The sequence below is a fragment of the Cupressus sempervirens genome, chromosome 9 (assembly GCF_028749045.1).
Source record: "Cupressus sempervirens isolate cs-2001-9-10 chromosome 9, ASM2874904v1, whole genome shotgun sequence".
Lineage (NCBI taxonomy): Eukaryota > Viridiplantae > Streptophyta > Pinopsida > Cupressales > Cupressaceae > Cupressus > Cupressus sempervirens.
The window spans coordinates 429,760,698-429,778,265 of record NC_143126.1 but is presented as its reverse complement, the minus strand read 5'-3'; the positions used below and the strand labels follow the sequence as shown (position 1 = coordinate 429,778,265).

The window sequence follows — 17,568 nt, the reverse complement described above, 5'->3', positions numbered from 1 at the left end:
AACATACCATGAGTCACTAGCCATGAATACCTAATTAAATACCAAACTTTGCTGAGCAACTAGAATGTGTAAGCATATTACAATGTCTGGAAACCCTATGTCTAATTTAGAAGATTACAATTGATTTAACTAATAAAATATTTCTATTACATGGATCTATTAATAGTAAATAAGTTCTTAGTTTAACTTGATGGTCATAACACTATCACCTTTCCTAAGCAAGCACAACCTAAACTAGTTCAAACAGAGATCAAAGTATGGAATAGCACTAAGTCACAACTTAATTTGCCTTAACTAAACTCAAAAATGTAATAATACTATACTTTTTAGTAATTTTGTTTAAAGAGAAAGTGTTACTTACATGAAGGTTGTGTGTTACAACCCTCACCATGTTCACCATGCGGTCTCATAGGTGTCACAAATTGTTGTATAAGAACACATAATGTTTTAGATCATGATCCATAAGATACTATAAAATATAAACATCTATTGAATTTCTATTATTACTTGAGATCAATTACTTCTTACCTTCAAATATTTGACTCTATGTATCAATTCTTCTTTCAGTGCCTCTATCTCCTCGCTTGTGTCACTCTCGAGGATAGTGTTAAGAATTTCATCACTGTATCTTTGTATGATTTGGTGGGCCATGAATGTGGGGTCAACACTAAGGGTGATGTCATCTAGAAATGATACTTGTATTTTAGATTGCATTTGATCTACTACCATTTTAGCTTTTCTCTATCAAAAAGTACCGATTTTTTACATCAATATCAATAAAATTCCATCAAAATAAATCCAAACCCATAAAGATAAGAACATAATAATATGACCATTTTTTCTATATAATTTTAGCAATTACAATAATTAAAGTTTGCCTTTACTGAAGAAGGTGTGTGAGATGGTGCATCCCTGCCTATGGGTGGTGGTCTATCCATGTTGCCTTGTGAAAAAGATTAGTAATTCTTAGCAATTAGTAGCAAAATGAAAGTAATAGACTTACTTGTAGATGCTTAAAATCATCCCAAAATGCTATATTAATTTATTTAATATTTCCTTTGACACTATAATTAATTATGTATTAATTAATTATATTTGTCATATTCTTCTACCTATTTAAGTAAATTCATTTAATTAAGCAAGTTCACTTTCCTAAGGTTTTTTAATTTAATTTAAATACCTCTAGCCTTAATGTGTTAAAAAATTTAATACATGATTCCCCATAAATCCCCCTTTTAAATAAATTCTATTTATTTAAATCCCTCCATCTCATTAATTTCTCTAAACCTATGATTAAATTAAATCTTATTTAATTTAATCTTAAACCTAGCCTAAAGCCTAGCCTAAAACCATCAATTTCATCCTCCTAAGCCTATCCCCCATTTTAATCCCACTTAATTACCTTGATCATCTTGCTAAACCCTTCTTAAGCCTAAGTGTGTTCTCACACATGTGTGAGACCACTCCCACTTCTCACACCTCTTACAAACTTTGTCCCCCACTCCTCTCTCCAAGTTTCCTCACACATGTGTGAGAAAAATTTGAATGTTGACCACTTGCATGGCTTGCCTATGTGTCTCCTTGTGGCACTATGTGGATGCCACATAGATGCCACCTCACCCAGTGTCTCTCTCAAGCTTATAAATAGAGCCCTTGTCTCAAGCATTTTCATCTCCTCTACATACATAGGTGTGTCTTCATAATAGATTACAAAACCTAAAGATTCATTGGGAAAGAATGCATGTCTTTTAAATGACAAGGCCACTTATGTATTCTCTCCCCTTGTGCCTTTATGTGGTCTTAGGTGCACAAGAAATAAGTGGTCTTGTTTTTCTTCTTTAGGAGGTCTGCTTAGGGATTTCATCACCCCTTGGGATGACCTCAACTCTGGTGTTCTAGTAGAGCATAAAAATTGAGAGGTGAATCAAAAGACACCTCTCTTGGAAGTAAAATGTTGTCACTCTTGGCTAAGCCCCAAAGAACTTTATACCTTTGAGAAGTGAAGGAGGAGATTTGGGTTACCATCTCCTTCTGGTTGTATGGCATTACTTTCTTTCATCTATAGATTTGGGCCTCATGTACCTTGTGTATATCAAGAATGCCCCTTAGATGAGCCTTGTACATCCTAGTAGCAACCTTAGTAGGATTGTTGGCATGTTCAACATGCTTTTTCAAACACTCAAAACCAAAGCCAAACATCAAACAAGTTCAAAAATGAGTGAAATTGTGAGCTAAACTTTAGTGGGTGAAACAGTGGTAAGTGGGTCCTCTTGACTCATGGTTATTTTCAAAAGTCTTATATTGGTCTAGTATTTGAAATTGATTGAGTCTAGTCATAGTTGGTGCTTGAAACTGAGTCTTTTTTTATTCTTGCCATGACCAACAAAGTCAAACATAAGAAGGTGAAATTGTCCAAACCATTTGTCTACAAGGAAAGGAAGAACCTAGCACATAGTGACAAACAATTCTGATATGCCATCAAAGACATTCAGAAAGAAGAAGCTAAGGAAGACCACTATGATAGAATTGAGTACAATTCAAAACTTCAAAATTAGTCTACCTTCCTAGGAGTAAACCCTAGGTTTTTTTTTCCAATGAGTGAGGATTGAGTTAACCGCATAAGTGACCATCACACTTGCATTTTCCACATACCATTTTCTTTTTTTCACATTTCTAGTCCTCCATTTACAAATTTCCTCTAGAGAACTTGATCATTTGAACCTAAAGACTTTGGCATAAGAAAACCTTCCAAGATTATAACATTAGATCTTTCATCCATAAGTAAACACCTATCACTTATTTGGGATCACAAGTCCATCGCCAAATAGTGAGTAATCACACTTTGTTTGTTAAACCAAGGTCTTTTGTTTACATATAGGTTATTGGCCACTTTCATTGCATAAGGTTTAGTAGTTCTCTCCCATGTTTTCCTCTTTCTTCCATAGTCTTCCATCCATTGATTTGGTCACTATTGTATGGTACATACATGATCCGGTAGATTCACATTTAATCCCATGTCTCACTTATGTCATGCCCAAAAAAATGAGGGAAAAAACACACAATTTTTTTTTTTTTAAATTAATAATAATAAGGTTCACTAAAGTTTAAGAGTTAAATTTGCAAGTGCAAGAATAGGTTTACTACACTCATCATAAGTTTATAATCATGAGAATAAATACATCAATAAAGTTAAATTCTCATTATTAAATTGGCATAAACATTTGGTTCATTATTACCTTAGGTTTTCAACATATCGTGCCCAAAATATAGGGCAAAACAACTTATTGGACTCATTAAGGCAAAAAGAGATGGAGAATCCTTTTCCTCCACATGTAACATCATTAGGGGGAGGATTTCCCTCTAGTTTAAACCTTGGCATGCCTAGCTTAACATCCACACAAGAACCAAAAGATCCTTTTCGCAACACAACTTTCGGAAATGATGATGAGGAAGTATACCAAGAGGAAAACCCTATTGACAACAACAATATCCCTAATGATGTTTGAACATTCCTTGCAGATCCATACAATGTCAAAATGATGGAAAAATATATTAGGGCAAACAAAACTAAGATCTTCCTAAACTTGGTTAAAGATGATGTCGATGTCCCTACAACCTTTGATGAGACCACCTTATTTAGATAGATTATGAAGGGTGGTGCTCCCGTATTGCCAAACACAACCCAAGCATCTAGCCAAGGACCAACGGTGACAACTAGTGCTACATCTACATCAAGTGGCACCACACAACCAATATTCTAATTAAGTGCAAAACATATCCAAAAAATCATTAGTGCCATACCTAATACCACTTTGCCTGCTAGTGTTTCAAAATCCACCTTAATAGATCCAACTGTGGGATGCTTAAAAATTGGGCAAATGTTTACTCAACAGATGGAAATTCTAACACAACCAACGTATTCTACTCATTCACAAATTCCAACAAGTATGATAAAACAATCTATGCCAATTCCAATAAAGTGGAGCACTTCCACCACCTCATAATACATTTGGAACTCCTTATAGCTTGGGAGGTGGATTTACAAATACTCAAAAATCACAAGTCCAACCAAACCAAGATTTAGTCCAACAATTGCATGAACTTTTAAATTTGGTACATAGCATGACTAACAAAGGGGTGAAAGATTTCTCTTTTTAGGAAGTTTGTCCCTTTCCATTTGATAGATCTATTAGCATGGTACCATTCCCACCAAACTTTGAGATTCCTAAATTTGACAAATACACAAGAGAAACATGTCCTATCACACATCTCAAGAAGTTCTCAATTTTGTGCCAAGTAGCCTATAATGAAGACTATCTTAAGAGGCTCTTCACATGAAGTCTTGGAGGTCCCACACTAGAGTGGCTAATGAACTTACCCAAGGGTTCCATTACCTCTTTCAATGATTTAATAGCAAAGTTTGTAGCACAATACTCTTCCAAAATTGAACACCATGCCTCATTAAGTGATTTGTGCAACACAAAACAATGAAATGGTGAAACATTTGCCAACTTTCTACAACAGTGGAGGCATCTTGCTAACCACATGCCCTACAAAATTGAGGATTCCCACCTTGTCGATAGATTTATCAAAAACTTGATACCAAAGATGTCTTTTCACATGAAGATGGCTAGCCCTGAAGATTTTGCTACATTAGTCAAGAGGGGCAAGATCATTGAAAATGGGCTTTTAGACAAAGGTGTCATCAAACACTATAGCTCATCATCCTCAAACAATGCCCTAATGCCCTAACTCCTTGATAAGAGACACCTTAATTCCCTAAACCATCTCCACGTGTATCAAAATTTCCTTTAGCTTTAGTATCACAAAAAAGTCAAGCCATGGGAATTTGAAGTGGGTGACTTAATTTTGTAGCATAACATGAAGAATCTCAAGAACCATGAAAAGAAAAGAAAGTTTGAAGCTAATTGGCTTGGTACATTTATCATTATAGCCAAATATGATTCTGGGGCATATCAGATTGCCACTCCAGAGGGAGATCCACTTCCTGAGCCTGTAAATAACCAACATCTCAATCAATTCTATGCTTGAGTTTTTCAGTTCTTCTACAATTTTCTTATAGTCCCACAAAATTCAAAAAAAATTATGAAACTTAGAAAAATCCAAAAAAAATCATAAAATGTTCCTAAAAAATGACTAAAAAGAAGAAAAAGTTCCTGAAAACAACATTTTGATCCATTATTTATAAGGCTCGTTTCCCTTCACTCCATCCTACTATTTCATTCCTTTTGTGCCAAGTCTTATGCAGCTTATACTTTTTGTGTATCCAATAAAAGACCTCTTATCTACAAGGCTCCACTTCACTTCCATCTTTAAGACCTCTAGTCTACAAGGCATTTTCCCATCGAATTTTTGTTTCAATCCTATCACACTAAGCTTTTCAACAATAGTGACCACAATAGTACTTGAACAAAATCACCTTTGAGACTTAACGATTCGAGAAGCATTTTCTTTTTCACAGCCCTTGTCAAATCAAACAAATGATCTATGATAATTGATGATACAAAAAAAATAAAAATTCATAGAATGAATCCTTCCTATAGGTGGCATTACAATGTTCACTTCTAGACCTAAGGTTCTTGGCAGGAACTATGGACTGAATGACTACTTGGTCAGGAGGTCTCTTTTTGGTTGATTTCATTTGGTGTGTTAGTGGAAGCCATTTATGGTGCACCTTGAGCTTCAATTATTTTGGTCATACTTGAATGGCTCTCATTGACTACATGTGTTATTTTTGGTATGATCTATTTTTGAGGCTTTAATACATATGTGTCAGTTTCAGGTTATGTTAATGCATTGTGCACTGGGGGCAATGGGTTAGTACATGTTCCACCAAAGATCCCTAAAAAGACTTTGGGTGTACCTAGACCTCTCTAGGGAATATATGACATTTTTTCCATCATGACTATGTAAACTACACCTATTATTCTAAATTCTCTAAGTCTACACAAAAGAGTCATTTCATTTATGCTTCTATAGCATATAATGCATAGACTCGTTTGCACAATCAAACTAAGGTGTGCTTTTTCATATAAACACAACTAAATCTCTTGATATCATTTAGTTAGGATTCATGTAGTATAGGGCATCATTAAGCCATGCGCTAGACAAGGGTCTTGTTTATTCCCCCCCTCCTATGCTACGCTACTTGGTTTCTATGAGTGAAAAGTTTTTATAGATAATTATTCATTAGGTTCATTCATTCTACATTTTTATTTTAGGTTGCATTCATTAGTGTTCATTAGGCATTAGTTACAATTATCCATTTTAGTCATCACATCTAGGGGCATATACATCATAAACACATCACATAAAAGCATCCATACATGTAAAATAATATAATGCATACATCTCATAACCACTAGAAAACTTGCATTATCCACATGTTAGGAATCATATACAAGTATATACATATATATATATATATATATATATATATATATATATATATATATATATATATATATATATATATATATATATATATATATATATATATATATATATATATATCACATCACACACATCTTGCATCACATAATCCATACACATATAAGGAAATTAAATCATGTTATGTATATATCAAAATAATGTCTATACAGTCTGTATACAAAATCATGTAGTACAAATGCATCGTCAAAACTTGCTGCATCTGCACATATCTGTCAAAACTAATTGCTATACAATATTAAGCTGCTACCTATGAGGGCCCAACTCCCTTATACCATCCCCTCATAGAGGTCTATGCTATCTTACAAATTGCTATGATCTAGCCCTACCCCCTATGGTCCATGAGCTAGCACCCCTCTCAAACTGATTGTCGTTGCTTGCCAGGCATGACCTCATGATATAGTGACTTGTAATAGGCCACCTCTCATATGGCCCGCACCTCTACTCAGTTAGCTAAAATGGCCTCCTAAATAACTATGATAGTCACCCTAGGTTGTAGAATTTGTCTGGCTATGTCCCTTTACCTGCGGTACCCATCCAACTATGCTTAACAGGTAGCCCGCTTAGCTCATAATGCGGCCACCTCTCCTCAGAGTCACTCTAGCTCTGGAAGCTCCTCAACATCTGCATGGGCCTCCATATCTGTGAACTCCCTAGCATCCACCTGTACCTATAGGACTGCTAGAGCCTCTTGTGTACTATCTCCTCTAACCCTCTAAGCCTACAAATCTACTTGTATGGCCACCATGGCCTACTCTAGACTATCTGCATGTGCCTATTGGGCCTATGCCACTCCCATAATCAGGCTACCTCTACATGGAGGCTATCCCACTCAGCCCTCACCATGTCCAAATCCTCTACCTCTCTCTATCCTTGTCTCTGTACCTATGGCCACTGTACTAGTGCCTCTTGTCATGCCCAAAAATACTAGGCAAAAACACACCAATTTTTTTTCTCATTTATTTATTATTATTAACATTATTATTATTACCATTATTATTATTATTTTGCTTACAAGTTCCCCATTAAATTTGACAAAGTTAAGATCACAGGTTTCGCCTTCACACATTCAGGGGTTTACTCCAAGTTAATAACTTAATGAATCTTGCTTATGTATGCTAGGTCATACATCATTTTACCATATCAATTCCATGAATTACTTTGGGTTTTACTTTCATACCATAGATGACTTAAATACACTAGATCCATTCGTTAGAAGAACTAAATCTACTCTTAAAATTTAACCTACCAATTGTATAATATTTGGCTCCCAAAATTAATAGGATTTATTAAAAATATAAATTTCTTTACCATAAAATTAACTCCAACTCAAAATCACCCTCTATCAATGCTTTATTCAAGTGATCTATGTAACCCTTATTGTTAAATCCTGCCTTTACTACATTCCAATTGAGGAGAAATCTTATTAAGGTTAAATGTATGAATCCAAAAGTTTTTTTTTTTGACACATGATTTAGTTGGTAAACAATACTTACTAATCTGAATACTACCCTTTAATTATTAATTTTAAGTCCTAACTATATTAACATTATCTAATCCTATATTAAAATTAAGTTCCTCCTTTTAAAAAAAATTAAATTCTTTAATACATGAATATGACTCAACACGTTAAGTAAGATTTATAAATTCTACTTGGTATTCACAATGGAACTTATTGAATAACTTGATGATTATATTAACCAACAATTCACAAATTCTCTATTACTAACCACAACTACCTATCTTATTAATTCTAACATGTCCTTTAGAATACCATCCTGACTCTGTACCTTAGACATGCTACTAAATATATCACCATCAAACATCTAACCTATATGCTATCTAACTTTTCTCCACCAACCATAATCCTAATGAGAAACCCATTTCTTTTACTATAAGCAACCCTTCTCAAATTCGAATTCCACTAACCAAGATTCACGTGTCCCTATGACTTATTAATCCTACATGCTAGCACTTGCCCCTAGGAGGCAATAGACACCCAAGCAAACATTAGTCAACTTAAAAAAATCTACACTACCCAAGGCCTGATGCCTAGAGAACATTTCAGATTTCATGTCAGATGCTAATCAAGCCTCTTCCATGAAAGTACACCTAGCTATATTAAAATAAAACCTTTGAGCTAAGATATCGATATAACATAGTTAAAAGTTTAAGGCTATGATTTGAATTTTTTTTGCTCACTCCCTTGTTCTTCCTAGGTCCACGTGACTACCTAGGACATGGCTGTAATCATACATTTCCTTTTTTATGGTTGAAGGATACACTTTATCCCTTAATTTCAAATCAGAGTCCTATTTGGTTTTTCCCACTAAACTATGCTAGGCACCTAGTTTCCACGTGAGAAGGTGGGGATACATGATGGGGAGGCTCCCAAGGTGGTCGACCTTGGGGAGTCCACTTATAGTTATGTCATTTATTTATTTTATTTATTTAAATACTTCCATCAATCTTCTTTTTAACATGTCTTTTCCATGTTGACTTGCTCATGGGTTTCTTGTTCCTAATATCAAAATTTGAAGATGACATACCATTATATCTATTACTACTATATATTGTTCAATCATTTTATTATTTTAACAATGTCCTATTAACAAGATTCTAAGTATATTCTTGTTGAATAAAATATTAGACTATAATAGGCATCCATTATATTTCTCATTCCAATACAAATTCCAGAGAGGTAATATGCATCTACAACAAGTTTCACTAAGAGTTTTATTGCATTTCCTCCTATTCTCCATTTGATAGGATATGAGTGTGGGTTTGAACTTGGCTTAACTGGGCTATTCTATTTTATAAGATTATCATTTCTATTGATGCTACTTGAAATAGTAGCAAATAAAACTAGAATCTAAAGAACTTTCCATACTATTGATTTGATATATTACATCAACTTTATAGCTTACATTTGATCATGTTCCATTGCAAAATTTTACTGAAGTATTCATTATAATGAAACCTTAATGAGAATTCTAGCTTCTTACATGAACAATAATAGTCAAATGCATCTTAAATTTGTTATTCTAAGATATAATTATGACTATTACTAAACATGAAACTCTCTCATATATGACTAAGAGGATAAACAACTCTTTCTATTCCAATTGAAAACTATGCACATATAGATAGAGTCTTACAATACAATGAAATTAGTTATGAGAACCTCCAAATTGCTTTCTCTGCCCCATGAACCCATACATCATAGTGGTATATACAAATGGAGACTTTCTTTTATAGCTCAATACACAAAACAAAATAATAGGGACTATACTTTTACAGATACAATATTTGATGCTATGGAAAATAAAACAATATCTCCTTTCAACAAATGACATATCCCTTCTTCTCTACTATGAAATCATTCATTGCTACCATATGAACAATATGGATAGTTCTCCATCGCAGATACAAAGAAAAATGAAAAGTTTTTATCTTCATAAAACGTCCATAGGATGATCATTCCAAGCTTGTTTCCATTGCTCCCTTGAGCACAAAATCTGCATATGCACCATAACAAAACAACAAGGACCATGGGTGCTTTCCACCCAACCATAGGCCTCAAAGAGACCACCCCCGTGCTAGGGGAACAAGGCTTGAACCAAGTTACACACACATACATCACAAAATTTTGCATGAAGACACAACACAAAACACAATCAACACCCTTCCATGGCTTGCACAATGATTCACCATTGGAATCATAAAATGTTGGGTGAAGGTAGAATCTTCAAGGAGGAGAAATTTTAACATCATAAGTATCATATTGCCAATGCATTTTTCCTGTCAAGGCCACCACAACATAAAAAACATATTGTCACTGCATTGCCTCTCAAGGCCTCCAAAACAACCATCTTCTCCTCATCCACCAAACCTCCTTGTACCTCCCAAACAACAAGATTCATGGCCATGATGGAGCCCATGCTCCATGATAATAACAACCTTATCATGAGGTAAAAATAAAATTTTCTTTCTCACCTGCAATGTCAAGCCCAACTTATGCCCTTCACCCAAGGCTTCTCTACCCTCCCAAGGGTGAGTGAAGCCTTTACACCCATAATCACAATCAACACTCACATTCAAACAAAAACAATAGCAAAACAAATGAAGAACACCAAAACAAATCCAAGAAAGGATCTCCAAAAGCACAAAACACATTCACTTCTTTCCAACACAATAACAAACTCATAACACAAGATTGACAAATGCAATGCATACTCCATTGATAACTTTTCACACCTATAGATTTTCTTATCCATACTAAAGAAAAGGAATAAAAGAACATGTTTAAGCCACCAACCTTGGTTCAAGCTAGGGTAAGGATAGTTGTAGTAGAGCTCCCTTAATCTCCGTTCACAACCTAACTGTCTCTAAAATTAGAGAGTGGGTAGAAACCCGACCAGTTTGGCCAAGCCTCTCTAATAAAGCCTTCCCACTAACTTATTTTAGAAAAAATACAAAGCCATTACTTCTTACAAACTTGTCTCCTCTAACTTTTCTATTTTTGACTTAGTGGGAACATAGATAAGACAACTCCAAATTCGAATTGATGGAAGAATGCATGGGTAAAGGGGCCCTCTAGGTTGTCTAGGCACTCACATGATCAAATTTAGGCCTCTAACTTTTTGTACTATCATATGGATAACTTATTCTCACATAAAAGACAATTTGGGACCACCTAATGACCTCTACAAACCCTAGCCAAGTCCAAATTCGAATTTCCTTTGATTGAGACTCCTCATGGAATTTTTCTATGTGAGGTTAACTTGGGTTCTTCATTGGGGTTAGGTTTAGGTAAGGTTACTTCTTGACCAACCCTGAATGACATGGCATCTTCACATGGACAACACAAGTGTCAAGTGACACACACAAAATATCACATTACATTAAAAATGACTTGTTTACAATAATGCATGAACTAGGCTATTACACACATATACAATTCACATATACAAAATAAAACACATTGCAATGAGGTTTGAATCTTTTCCATTGATTCAACCTTGGCTATGTCATGTTTTTAGTAGTTTGAGCCTTAATTCCCCGTTAATCCCATGGTCAAATTCTTGCATACTAAACTCAAGCATCAGTAGTCCAAGAAAATCATGTAAACAATAAGTACCTAAGTGAAATAATCATTATCTCATTCAACATTAGACTTGCATATATTTCATCATCTCAAGATAACTTTTCCTTTCTTAATCATTTCAAATATAACCTTTAAAATATTAAAATATCAAAACTTATATATCACATTCGACATCTGAGTTCCATACTTCATTATTTTTAATTAAATTACTTTTTCTAATAATTTCCATGTAAAATGCTAAAAATACATCAAACTTTACTTATCATGACATGGTCAATTTAATATTTTGAATAGCTTCATAGTCTATTTTTTTGTGACAAGATGTTGAATCCACAACTATTAAATCCCTAGGTATGCGGGTTAGGTCTAGAGCATAACAAAATTTATCTTTTAACTCTAATTTCCACTTTAAACATTACATTCTTACATTACAAGCATTTCTAACATTCAATTTCTATTAAAGAAATGTCAATAGCTTAAAACATGAGTAGAATCATTAATGCATTAATTAGGTCATAATAAGTAGAAGTAATTACGGATCATCAAAATGCAAATATCAAAATAACATAACCCTATAGTCTCAGAAGTGTATCAATACATAGGATTAAAATTAATGTAATACAATTATTTCATTAGTACTAGGACGGATTGGGTGAGGCCTCACACCTCTGTTGGTACCTATGCTAGTACTAGCCCTAGACCTCTCCTTGTACAAGCTTTGTGCCCTTGTAACCCCTCCTATGCTCCCTATGCTAGTGGTGGCATCATCACTACCTACCCACCATCCCCTACCCCCTCTCCCTCTCCCTATGCCTGCTCCACTAGTGGTCGTGCCCCAGGAACTGTCAATCTCATGGGCTAATAAGCTACCCACCACTATTCATATGTTGTTGTCATGCCTACATCCTTGTGATCCTACCTATGTACCTAGGGCACTAGCTACATTTCCAACCATGAGCTTTGAGCTAGCCACAAGATGGTCTTATTACCCTAGAGTCTATCGTACTCCCGAGACATCACAGGGTACAAAAACCTATCTAGAACCACATCTTGGACCCTACTGAACTGTCGACACACCCTCAAAAACATATAATGCATCACCACATGAATTGAGCATCCAATAATCTAGTAGTCGATCTATGTAAACAAGAGATACATCTAGTCCTCTAAGTCATCCTCTCTAATAGCTACCAAAACTACATCCCACTACTCTACCCCATCATATGGTGTCCAGTCAAACATAATAATCTCATCAAGACATCACTGCCAAAATCCCATAGACTCTATAGAGGTATACTAGATTGGAGGCTAGTATCTGTAGGCAAATGGCTTATTGGGATGTTTGGTCTCCTACCTTCTAATGGGCCATGTGACCCCAATATGCTCCTATGACCATACCATGAATAGAGTCAGCCCTGGCCCCATGGTCCTCTATGTCTGATATGAACACATGTTCAGATCATGATATAGCTCGTCCAGAATGGTCTAGCCCCAATAGTAGATCTCTCTTTCCTCTTGTAGAAGGTTTCTTAGTACCAATTCCTAGCCAATAAGAAAGCCATGCCTAATGTGGTCTAGTAGCATCTGTTAGATTAGAGATTCCAAGTACACTGCTAATCGATGCAATCTCTACTTTAGTGCTCCTCTCCATGTCAGCCAGGATCTATGGACCGACAGTCTCTACCATCGCCATCCAAAGCACTCCCATAGATATGGGTCTAAACCCTCCAACACATACTCTAGATAAGACCCCCAGATGGGCACTCGCAAAATCCATCACACATTTAGTAAAGTGACTACCACCTCTCTAGTATGTAGATGGAAGCTCCTTGTCAGTGTGTGCCATTACTTGATGAGAACCAATAGCTATGCTAAGTGTTCCTTTAGCTTTGGCCACTCATGGACATGATCTAACTTGCATAGTTAGACATGTCCTTAGTTTGCATCGATTAGCCTCTCCTCTAGCACCATGGTTAGAGGATAATGCTCCCTCAACCTAAAAACCACCATCTCCACTTGTAGCATAAACATTCATAGAGTCAGTCTCCTTAGCCTAAGCCATCCCCAGAATGGGGTATCCTACCTTCTCCTCTACCAATTTTCCCAAATCTATGTAGATGCTAATCGGCATAGATGCTGATCATCATAGATGATAGTCTTCACAGACACTGGTTTCTTGCTAGTGATTGTCTTTTGTCATCTGCGAAGATGATAAACACTAGACCATCATCTCCACTCCCCATTAACTCCTTTTGTCATTCATGTAGATGACATGTTGAACCATGTCCTCCCCATGGACACCCATTTTTTGGTCCGTCATCTACATAGATGATAGGATAGGTCATGTCATCTCTACAAATGATGTGGTCTCTAGTTTGTCATCTGCATAGACGACAAGGTGGAGACTATCGTCTCTACCCTGACCACATTTTTACCCCATCTAGGGTGCAATAAATTCACCTACTCTAGCCTAACTTACCAAATTAACAAAGAGGATTAGATGACTTACCAGTGGGCCCATCTCGGCTACTTGTTGGTACTCCTGAATGTGCTCACCAAGGTACAAACAATCAATCGCGTCCATCTTTGCTCTAGATGCCCTACTCTCTAAGTGTGTAAATGACCTTCTTTGAGCCTCTTGGAGGCTTATGTAGGCCCTCCAAGGACCCCTTTTGAGCCCGTGTCTTCCCTAAGATGTATTCATCCCTTGTTTACCTACAAGTCATGCAATGTCTTCATTTCTTTCCTTTTTTCTATTCTCTTTCTTCCAAAGACCTTTTCGCGAAAATTGTCCAAAATTTATTTTTTGTGTAATTTTCACAAGGGGGCACCCTCCTCCTCTGTCGTCACTCCTAGAACTCCTACATTATCTGGGACAACCTATATTTTCTTTTCATTGATATGATGTCATCCCAACATCACATCAAAGAGGGGCAAAATATAGATGCTTAAAATTGTCCCAAAAGACTATATTAATTTATTTAATATTTTCCTTGACATTATAATTAATTATGTATTAATTAATTATATTTTTCATATTCTTCTACCTATTTAATTAAATTTATTTAATTAAGTTCACTTTCCTAAGGTATTTAAATTTAATTTAAATACCTCCAGCCTTAATGTGTTAAATTTATTTAATACATGATTCCCCGTAAATCCCCTTTTAAATAAATTCTATTTATTTAAATCCCTCCATTTCATTAATTCCTCTAAACCTATGATTAAATTAAATCTTATTTAATTTAATCTTAAACCTAGCCTAAAGCCTAGCCTACAATTATCACTTTCATCTTCCTAAGCCTATCCACCATTTTAATCCTACTTAGTTACCTTAATCATCTTGCTAAACCCTTATTAAGCCTAAGTGTGTGCTCACACATGTGTGAGACCACTCCCACTTCTCACACCTCTTGCAAGCTTTGTCCCCCACTCCTTTCTCCAAGTTTGATCACACATGTGTGAGAAAACTTTGAATGTTGACCACTTGCATGGCTTGCATATGTATCTCCTTGTGGCACTATGTAGATGCCACATAGATGCCACCTCACCCAAGGTCTCTTCCAAGCCTATAAATAGATCCCTTGTCTCAAGCATTTTCATCTCTTCCACATGCTTTGTTATCATGTTAGTTTGAGTTTTGAGCTTTCATAGTGATTTCATGCTAGTTTGAGCTTTCATAGTGATTTTCATGTTGCATACTAACCTTCGGTAGCTGATTTTAGATTGCATTTCCATTGTTAGATTTAGCTTATTCATGCATTTAGATCTTCATTTCACTTGCATACTAGCTTATTTTTCACATCAACTTAGTTTTCTTTATCTCATTCCATCTCCATATCCTTGAATGCTTTCAAGCATGGCTTCCTCCATAGCCATTGTTTGAGGTGTTCATCTCATATAGTATAGTTTATAGTTTCATCAATCACACTTGCACATTCACATCAAGAGATTCAAACATAGTTGTGTTTGGGAGAGCATACCAAACATCCCTCCAATCTTAACACACCAACAAGGCCTCTCATGGGTGCCTTTGTTGAGTTGTTTGAGGTTGCTTGAGGACTTAATTAGTTGTTGGTTTCTTGGAGTTGCAAAACTCAAGAAAATGTTAATTAGTTTTTGTTCAATTTTGAATATTTAATACATGCACATCAACTAATGTTTGTTTGTTAACTCTTGCTTCCAACAGGTCAATTTCTTTAGCATACATTACCAAAAAAATTTCTTAATAAAATAGAAAATTATATATTGGAGTCAATATTAATTGGAGGGAATTGATTTAAATGTTATGCTTACCAGTCTCATGATAGGGAATTTTTTTGTATCTACACAATTCAAATTGTACAATCTATCAGAAGCTCTTCCCTTGCACATATTGATTTTATCACACATACAAAAACATGATTTCCCTTGCATGCCTTGAATATAGAATTCAGCCACTTATTAGTTGACATAACTCAAGAAATATTTATAAATCTTGCAATATTCCCTATTTCTTTTGGCCTTCCATCAATATACATAGCGAACTTTTTACTTTGATCATTTTCTTTGCATTGTATATAAGTTGGTGACAATATTTACCCTATGCATATATTTTTTTCATTGTGCAATCCACATCCAATTTTTGTAATTGTAACAAAGTCCTACATACTCCATCAATTCAACAACTTTATTGTAATATAACTTTATGCCATCCATGGAAAATAGGCCCAAACCATGTAATGAAGATGGAGCTATGCGATATATCCTTTCATTAACATATAAATTGGTGTTAACTAGAGGTAGTTCCTTAGGTAACTATTCTTTCTGAAGATGTGTGTACCTTAAGGGAACCTTCATATTTCCCTCACTCTCATTATCATAAGAACATGACCCCTCCCCCCCTTGGAAAGAGAAAATTCCATTCATTTATTGAATTTTCTTCTAGTCTTTTGACCTCTAGTTGATATCCCTATTTTAGACCTACTAGATGTCTCACTTTTGTCTTCTATTCTTGCATTTCATCACTCGAGGAAGACAAATTAGAAAAATATTTATTTGGTGATACTTGTAATCCATAAAATAAGAGACATGCTAGGACTAAATTTGATGTTGATGGTAAAGAGAAGATATGCGAATAAAAAATTATATCTATAGGGTCTATTGACTTATACCTATCGATCCATGTGACTGTGCAAGATCCTGGTCAAAGGCGTTGAATATCCTGCATATGTAAATCATTTATCTTAAGTTAGCCAAAAATTTGGTCTAATTAATGTGTATATTACAAAAATATTGGACATGTTTTAGTTAATGCTTATATCTATACATATGGTTTTGAAAGAAAAATTTGGTCACCTTGCTTATCAAATTCACCCATATTATAATGAATGAAAAGTCATCCACTCACAATGCTTTATATACTACAAATTACATAGAAGACAAAAATTACATGATGCATTCATCAAAATCATTGTATATTTATAATTCCTTACCTTTACTTTATGTGTGGTAGCTATGCAATATAATTGTATATACTTTGTGACTATAGAGTTTAGTACATAATAACTTAATTATAAAAACATACAAGTCAAACACATTTCTATAAATAAATTATGACCCCATCATACTTGACATTGATCTATGTCGCATACATTTTATTGATCATGTCATTGATCATCATCTTCATCCATGTCATCATCATCATCACCATCATCATAATTATCAATGTGATCATCATTGTCACCACCACCATCTTCATTTCCATCATCATCATCGTCATCACCATTATCATGACCATCATCGCCTTTATCATCACTATCTTCATCAGCATGATCATGATCATTATCATAATCATCATCATTTCCATCAGTATCACCAGAATCGTCATCATCTTCTTCTTCATCATCATTATGTAATAGTCATTCATGATCATCATTTACTTCATCTTTTGATTCTTTAGTATCTTCTTCTTCCATCACATTATACTTTACTAGCCTTCCTCTTGGATC

General features: G+C 35.0%; 1 pseudogene; it reads right to left on the bottom strand.

The window, feature by feature from the left end:
• Positions 1-14,162, bottom strand: part of LOC149539133 (floricaula/leafy-like protein FL1) — a 58,766-nt pseudogene extending 44,604 nt beyond the window's left edge.
• Between the last annotated feature and the right edge of the window lie 3,406 nt (positions 14,163-17,568).